We start from the raw sequence: 9,483 nt of genomic DNA on the forward strand, positions 1-9,483 counted from the left end.
GGGTCAATTGATAAATTTTCACAAATTTTCTATTGTCTTCTCAAAAATGGTCTCTTCTTCTAAAAAGAGGAATTTAGCTAGTTATTTTAATATGACTCCTAAGTCTTTCTTAGGCAGATATTTGGGAGTTTTATTTACCTCTCAATCTTTTTCAATGCATAAATTTCAACATATGGTAATCAAAGCTGAACACAAAATGAATAGTTGGTCTTCAAACACAGTGTCTAAAGCTGGTAAGACCGTCCTTATCCAGAGTAATTTAGAGACGCTACCTTCTTTTGCTATGTCCACAGCTCGGTTACCGAAAACTATTACTAATTCTCTTGATCAAATTAATAGAAGGTTTTTCTGGAAACAATCGCCAAACAAATCAGCTATACCTATGATCTCATGGGATAAAATATGTCAACCTAAAGATTACGGTGGCTTAGGCCTCCGTAAAACAAAAGCGGTTAACTCCGCCTTTTTAGCTAAACTAGGTTGGAAAATAATCTCTAACCCAAATAATCTTTGGGTTCGTTCTATCACTGCTAAATATCTAGCTCACAAATCCTTTTTTGAATACAGTCCTCAACCAAAGGACTCTTGGATTTGGAAAAATATTCTTCAAATTCGCCTCCTCCTACTTCGTGGCCTTCGATGGAAAATTGGTAATGGTACTAGTGTTCTATTCTGGTTTGATAATTGGTGCTCTTCTGAAAATTTAATTACTATACTTAATTTAGATATTTCGAATATCCAAAACCTAGATCTTACTATTGATCATTTCATTTTTGGACAATAATGGTACTATGTCTCTTTATGTGCCGTCTAATATCGTCCATGTTATTAAAGGAATCCCACTTCCCTCTTCGATTTTTCAAGATGAGCCTTGATGGGGTTTCTCTAACACCGGTGATTTTACTGTCAAATCGGCTACTTGGCTTGCTCATAATATCTCTTTTCATACTAAAAGGGAATTTTCTTGGATTTGGAAACTTGATATATCTCCAAAACTGAAAATTTTTGTTTGGCAACTTCTTCATAATTCTCTACCTACTAGGGCTAATCTTGCTCATCGTCAGTTGAATATTCCTTCTGTGTACCCCCTTTGTAATTGTCATGATGAAACTCAAAATCATCTTTTTCTATCTTGTTCATACACTTCTCAATTTTGGCATGCTGACGCTACTATTCGTTGGATTGGTCGGGTCCCTTTAACTACTGGTATTTATTTGCTTTTTAAAGTTTTGAATGGTAATTTCTCTATATATCTAAAAAAAGGTTATAACTTCTTTATGGAGTATCTGGAAAACTAGGAATTAAGTGATTTTTGATGAAATTTCTTTATCTCCTATGACTATTTTTTCTCGTGCCCAAAAAATTTATCATGAATGGCAATTTCGTTCTTGTCTCGACTCTTTGGATACTCATACTCTCGCTCTTCCTTCTCATCGTACCCCAAGGAGTATACGTGTCTCTTGGTCGCCCCCTCCCCCTGGTGTTATTAAAATAAATTTTGATGGTTCTGTTCGAGATGGTTCAGGGGCTGTAGTCATTGTTCTAAGAGATAATTTAGGAAATAATGTTTGTAGTCGTTCTTTTAAAATTGGTATGAGTACTCCTCGTATTGCAGAAGTTACGACCCTTCGTAATGGTCTTTTTTTGGCGCAGGCTCATAATATATCAAAAGTATTTATTGAAGGGGATAATTTGCTTATTATTAATATTTTGCAGGGAAAGGCTCAGTGCCCGTGGAAAATTCAGCTACTCACCTATGTTGATTCGCGCCACATTTATATAGAGGGTAATAGAGCAGCAGAATATGTTGCTTCTTTGGGCCATTTTATGCAAGCTCACCAAGATATCGATCTGTTTATAGATAGTAAATTTTCTTTTTTTTATTTATTCTGATAAGTTAGGGTATAGTCTTGAGAGAAGATTATCCTAACTTCTTGTTCACCTTCCCATTCAAAAAAAAAAAAAAAAAAAAAAAAAAACAAAAAAACTAGCTTTGTTAGAGACCTTAGAGTACATGAATTATTATGTGACATTTAGATTTTTACGAGGACATATTGGTCCGATAATTGACTAGGCCCAAATAGTTTTTTTTTTTTTTTTTTTTTTTTTTTTTTTTGTTTTTTTTTGTTTTTTTTTTGAGGGAAGACCCAAATAGTTTCCTATGTACATTGGCATCTTTTATAATCACCTGGCCTCTAAATGGTCCAAAAAGATTGTTTTTTATAACTTGTTTTATTATTATTATTATTTTTTAAATAAAAAACCAAAAACAAAAAATAAGAAAAAGGTGTTTTCACTTTTTTGTTTACCGTTTTAAAATTATCGTGATTCTAATAAGTTTGACTAATTTTTTATTCATTACATGACATATATCATATGATTTTGAAACAAAAAAACAGAAAATTACCGCAATACCAAACGAAGCCTAAATTATTCATCATGTGTTTTAAATTAGTTTATTTATGTATTATTGTTTTTTTTTAAATTTGGGCCAGAAGTAGGCCATCATTTGAAAAATGTTTGTGAATTATATGAAATACATAGAAAAAATATAGTCTTGTGAAAATTTGTTGGAATCGTCTTAATGAATATATTATTAATATTCAATTGTTGCAATTTATACTTACTTTATTCAACATACTATTGGTCAAAATTTTACATTGGCATATGTAATTAATTATAATTAACTTCAATGAAGCACTTCAAGCCTGTTCTCTTCAGCTTAATTTCAATTCAGTTTAGTTCATTTCAGCTCATTTCAATAACTCAGAACAGGCCCGAAGTAGAGGGAATAAAATTTGCTCTAAATAAATCAATATATGTTACTACTCTTCTTATATTGGAGAACAAATAATCTAAATATGTTATTACTTTATTACATATTTTTTTAAATGAAGTTAATAAATTTCAAATGGATTAAGTATTGCTCCTATGACGATCTCAATTTAGATGACAATTTCAATTTAAGTTTATCTTTTTATCAGATGGTGCCACATATAAAGAGGCAACAATAATATTGTTGTTCATTATCTTGCTAAGCTAGTTTCTTTTGGTATATAACAAATCTAGAGAAATCACTATTTTCATTCCTATGTGTTCGTACTTATTGATAAATTGTCTTCTAATTGATGAACGAGCTTAATTGGTTTCCTATTGGGAAAAGAACTGGATTGAGGTGTGTTTTCACATACCATGAATCATAAATAAATATGTGATGCTTTATAAAATGTGTGTACGTTAAGTAATCGCAAAGTTGTAGCTATTACAAGAATTATAAAATGTGTATGATTAAAAATATATGTAATGGTATGATTAAGTACTATAGCTAAATAAGAAATAACAGTTATAATAAAATATTAATAGTTTTAATACACTAATCCAAGTGAAGTTTAATCATTTCTCTTAAAAAAATAAAAAAAAAAAAAAAAGGAAAAGAAAAAAAAGGTGTAGTACAAAAAACAAAATGAAGAATTAGGGAGCTGAGTAAATTGCACTGCTCGTATAGTGAGTGACCGGTAATACGAGTAGAAGTTATTCTGAGCATCGACGTCAATGATCAGCACAATTTTTTTGGTGTTGACACGTGGAACTATTATCTTGTCTCCAATTGGCAGGCATGTTACTGAAATCTTAAACTTCTTCATATTCTTTCCGAATCCTTTTTATTTATTTATTTATTTTTTTTAATTTTTTAACTTTATTACCCTTTTAGGAGAGCATCTTTGTTACGGAGTATATTTTTTTTAGTGTTTGTTTTTCTTTTATGTTTATGCATACTCTTAATTCTTTCCTTAGTCGATATTTCATACGGAGTACTAACCAACTACGGAGTATAATTTCGAGGAGACATATATAAGAGAAATGAGAGGAGTATAGTGGGATATAATGGACGAAATAGATGTTTATGATAGGTTTAGAAGTTGTCTCAACCAATGGACATTGGTGGCACACGTGTTGACAGTCTGCTGCCCAAGAAAGAACTAGCCATAGAATACCAAGTTCAATCAGATTAATATTTTTTTAGTGGTACCTCGATTTGTCTACACATTCCTTAGTTTACAAATAAATGACAGATTAATTAAGTGCTCCGTATAATTAAGCTAAGCATTTTTTTTTTATTAGGGTTGGCGGGAGTTGGATGAAACTAGCTATAGCTTATAGGGAAGGCATGTGCTTCCTCTTACATCTTTCACCTAGAATTATTCCTCACAATCTACAATTAATGAAACTATCGCGTTACAAATCTTTTTAGTTAGCTAGTGAATTGAAGTTTATGATGACTTTCCATCAATTTAAAATAATGTATTAGATTAATACTTAGGATATGAATTATTAGCGACTTTCTTCAAGTTTATTGATTGATGATTTTTGATAATATTATTAGTGCTTTTGGTTATTAGGTGCAATGAGGTGACACCTAGCATTTTGTTTATTTTATTTTTTCATGGTTGCTATTTGATACGAGTATGAATTAATACAAAGTAATATTTACTGTGTAATATATGACATATTCAGTACCGAAATTTTCAGCCATATCATGTGGTCGGGGTTATTCATTCAGGGTTCGGCCAGGGGCTACTATGTAAGGGGTTACTTGGTTAGGTTACTCAATCGGTCAGATGTTACCCGTTAAGTATTTTGGTATGTGTCATCAGGCCACACGGTGTGCCCAGTCACACAAAATACGCGCTATCCAGTCAAGTAACCCCATAATAAGTAACCCTTGACCAATTGAGTAACTCTGAATAAGTAACCCCGACCACACTGAAAATGCACTGCTGTTAAGCTTATTGCTATATTTATTTATAAAATTTATTAATTACAATTTATTTATTTTTACTTGATTTATAACTTATAAAAACTTAACTTGTTGTGAATATAGTTTTGTGAGTAAAAAGAACAAGATAAATACCCCATATATTGCACCTTATTTGTTCTTGTTTCCTTATTGACTTACAAGTCTTACAACAAACTATAACAAAGAAAACCAAAGTTGATGTTTATTCTAGTTCACTCCCTTTAAGTTCATGACACAATCCGTTTATCTTTTTAATTACAATTTTTATTTTTTTAAAGTGGGAATAAACCTTCTGGAAAATTACGAAGGTAAGTTCAAGATAGCCGTACTACAACGCAGTCAAACACTAAATAATGATTAAAATTTGATAGGTAACAAGAAATGAAATGCCCTTTAATCACGAGACGAAAGCATATGAAATTCAAGGTCATTAGTGATTCATTAACTCAGCTTCATTCGTCATCTAAACTCTACTAAAATAACTACTCTACATCTATGACGACCCTTTAATTTTCATTACTTGTAACTACCGTTGAATTTAATGGTATTTATGCAACAAAATCATGGCCGCAATCGTGTCAACAACAAGCTACTCATTTTATGTTTGAGAAACATTTTAGTGTTAATCGACTTATTTTTTATGGAGTTGGTGCTCATTCATCATATATACAATTAACTCTGTAGATTACGGAGTATAACATACTTCGCATAATTTACAATTAATATATCGACTTAACTAGCGTTTGTTACTCCTATAGAAGTTTGGTCGCTAAATTTGGCCACGTTGATCTGTGTGAGACTGTGAGATATGATTTCAGTTTGATCAGACTTTTCCTTCATCTTATTTTTGCAAAAAAAGAAGAAAAAAATAAAATAAAAATGCAATGTTCTTTAGTTTTTGCTCAATTTACTATACAAAGTATGCACTAATTAGCACACGATGCTAGATGAGAGGATGGGTAAAAGCCTTGAAACAAATTAATGCTTTACAATTATCTTAAACGATAAAACGAAGTAATCGATTAATTATATTGCACCCAAAAAAAAAAAAAAAATATAATATTATAATGGAGGTCCCTTGAAAGAAATATACGGAGAACAAACATACAAGCTTTGATAATTTTAATATGTAGTAATTAAGTTACTGCATGTCCTAAAGAAGAAAAACCTAATATGGAGTATTTTTTATTTCTAGTGTAAAAAAAAAAAATAAATAAAAAATAAAAAAAAAATCAAGAAAAATTAAAGCATAAAATATAGATTACTTAAATTTACGAGTCTTAGAGTTAGGGCCTGTTCACTTCAGCTTTATTTCAGTTTAGTTCAATTCAGCTCCAATCAGTTCAGTTCAATTCAGTTCAACTCCAACCATTTCAGTTCATTTCAATTCAGTTCAGCTCCTAATTTCCTTCTCTTATAAAATATTCATTTCAGCTTATTTCATTTCAGTTTAGTTCAATTCAGTAAATGTGAACATGCCCTTAGTTAATATGTGACGCTACTACTCAAACTTTATGATCGTATTCTGCCATCATAATTTTTTTACCGATGCAATTATCTCTACACCAAAAGGAGAAAATAAGTAAAATAACTATATACTCCGTACGTACTATATATTAACGTTGAGGCCAGGACTGATATAATATAAGTATTTAACTGTCATTAACAAAGAAAATAAAGGAAATCTTGTTAAGATGTTGGCGTCTCACTCCCCCAAGCGAGACATTAAGATTCCTTGTATTCAGGTTTTATATATCTTAATATAAAATTAAGGTATAAAATGTATAATTATAATTAATACCTAAATTATCGATGAATGTGAGTGAACGGCAAGACTAAGCTACTTGGTGATCTAGAAGGAACCATTCATATCATGGATGACGACGAATATTAATACATTATTATGTATAATTTGCAACTTACAATTAATTAAGGAATAATACACGTATCAACCAGTCATTATCTCACATATTACGATTGATGATTGATGGGGATATCTATATGTTTTTTACTCATATTAGTCGTATTATATATTGTTAATTAATCTAGAGATGAATTTTATTTTGTTGCATTTTTTCGGGTACAGTTGATTGGGAAACTTATATAGAGTATTTTTTACTCTATCTTATTATTAATAATTTTAGAGATTAGATTTTTTGCTGCATTTTTCAGAGGACAACGAGGTGTAAATACAATATTAATATTTAATACAATATTAATATTTTTAATAATTTGATTGGATATGTATGGGATGATTTTAAAATGATTAATACAGTATTACTTTGAATTTGAAAGTAGTCATTTCCTACGTATTTGGAGGAATAAGACTCTTGATGACATAAATGCATTGACAATTTAGATTCAATTAGATCTAATTGTTGATGAATTAGTCATACAAACTTGGCATATACTTAGTATAATTTAAGAAGTATTTTAAAATTTATATGGGATTCAATAAGATTGATGAAAAGTATAGGTGATGTATAATGAAATTGATGTGACTTGTGGGTAATATACAAGTTAGAAATTCATAAATACAAAACGTCTAAGGAAGAATGATCTTATTGAAATTTATAAGGAATGAAGTTAGTAATTTTGTGGACATGAATATACTACGAAGTATTAAATAAGCAAATTTGCATATACCCAATGACATCATTAAATGAATCATTTATAATTATTGACACAAATTAAATTGATAAATAAACAATTTAATTTGACAAAAATTAAACAAAGTTGGTTACTCTCTAAACTCATTAGCACAATAAATCTCATACTTTCATGTTGTTGGGTGTTAAGAAGGTTAATTGCGCGTAGTTGGATGTAGAAAGTAAGCATTTGTGCTATTTAGTTTATATTATATCATAATTGTAGGTAAGCAAAAATTCCTATTATTGGATATAGTTTCTCAATTATACATAGATGGTATATACTACCTCCGATTTTTTTTAGTTACAACTTTGAAATATTTTATATCTCACAAATAATACCCCAAAGTTGCAACTAAAAATTGGAGGTAGTTTTTTTTTTTTTTTTTTTTTGAACTGCACATGTCATATTTAAAATGAAAGGTTGGTAAAATCATTTTCCCGATTTGAATGTTATTGGTTAGTAGTGTAGACGTAAATTCAAAGACTTAACTAATATCGTGATAAGTTGACTCATTCGTATTGTGCAACCATCATAATCTAAATGCAATTGAATAATCAAGTTGTTTCGTGATTTCTAAATCTTATTAAATTGAAATCGTAACAAAGTTGTGACTAAGAATTGTACTATTGTAGATTTGTAGTGTCTCATCTAGATAAGAGTCGTCAAATAAATTTGCATGTTGGGTTCAGATCGATACCAATTGGATAAGTCAATTTTGATATGAGTCATACAAGGTAGAAATTTAGTTTTAGTCACTTATCTAGCTCAGTTGATCTTAACTTGAGTCATTAAGAGTAGGATAAAAAGAACATCAAATTCCTTATCTTGATTTGGAAAATGTGCTGGTTAAATTGAGATATTAAAAAAACAAAATAATAATAAATTTGTGAATTAGTATTTTTGCAAAGTTCATAAAGTTGGGGATTTTTTTTTTTTTTCAAAGTGGCTTATCTCTAGCAAAATGGGTCTGAACTATAAATTGAATTTAGGATAGCCCACCACCTAATTCAATTTGGGCCCAAACATACCTGGTTTGAAAAAAGGTGGTACAAAGTTGAATAATTTTTTAAGAGTACGATGTTGAAGAGGTATTATGGATAGTGTAGACATGTAGTGCAGTTATAAATCTTCTTGGTTTTGAAATGGAAGAATGAGTTGTTTCAGTGTTAAAAACTTATTCAATTAGGATCCACATTGTTAACGAAGAAGACAACATGATTCTTAAAGGTAAAAAATTATTTGCTATACATACATGGTTAACTAGTCATGACTAACCCTTGATTACCACATTCGATGACCAATCTAAAACTGAACTACATCTGAATGTTGATTTGATTGCTCTGAAAACTAGCGTGTATTAATTCTAAATGTATTTATATTTTTTTGTAGGGGAAAAAGATCATATAAAACCGACACTTATAAAAACCAGTTTACATTTTTACATTAGTCATCATTTGAGAAAACAATGAAGTTCAAACTTCTGATTTCAAAGTTACAAAGTGATTTTCCATATCTTTATCGAACATATTTAGTTATTTAGGGGTGAAGCCAAGGGAAGGATGGGTGGAGGCCCAACCTTTCCCGGCTCAACCTTTAATTTCTAAAATTAGCCCTAAAAAATTTAAAAACCTAAATGTTATAATCTAACAATTGTTATGACAAACGAGATAGTACGTGATTCTTTTTATTCCCGAACGATTTAAAATTTTGACTTTGATGATTGTCGATAATGATTCTTATGCTAATCAAAACCCTATTCCAAGGTCTTGTTTACTCACGACAAGAGAATAATTGTATTAAGAATAACAACAATAGTAAGAGTCAAATGAATGGAATAGTGATACACATCGTGTGATATAATGGTATTGCTAATGCTAGCATACCGCTATGAAATGAGTCTACTCCCACCTGTTTGACAATTTAAAATTCCTGAAAAGAAGGAAATTCAACCTCCATTTTTGGTCATTCATTATCTTCCCAATAACCTTCATTTCTTCTTACGTGCTCCTCATTTTCTCCCCTTTTCCACTTTT

Source organism: Chenopodium album, chromosome 11 (assembly GCF_948465745.1).
Source record: "Chenopodium album chromosome 11, dcCheAlbu1.1, whole genome shotgun sequence".
NCBI classification, from domain to species: domain Eukaryota; kingdom Viridiplantae; phylum Streptophyta; class Magnoliopsida; order Caryophyllales; family Amaranthaceae; genus Chenopodium; species Chenopodium album.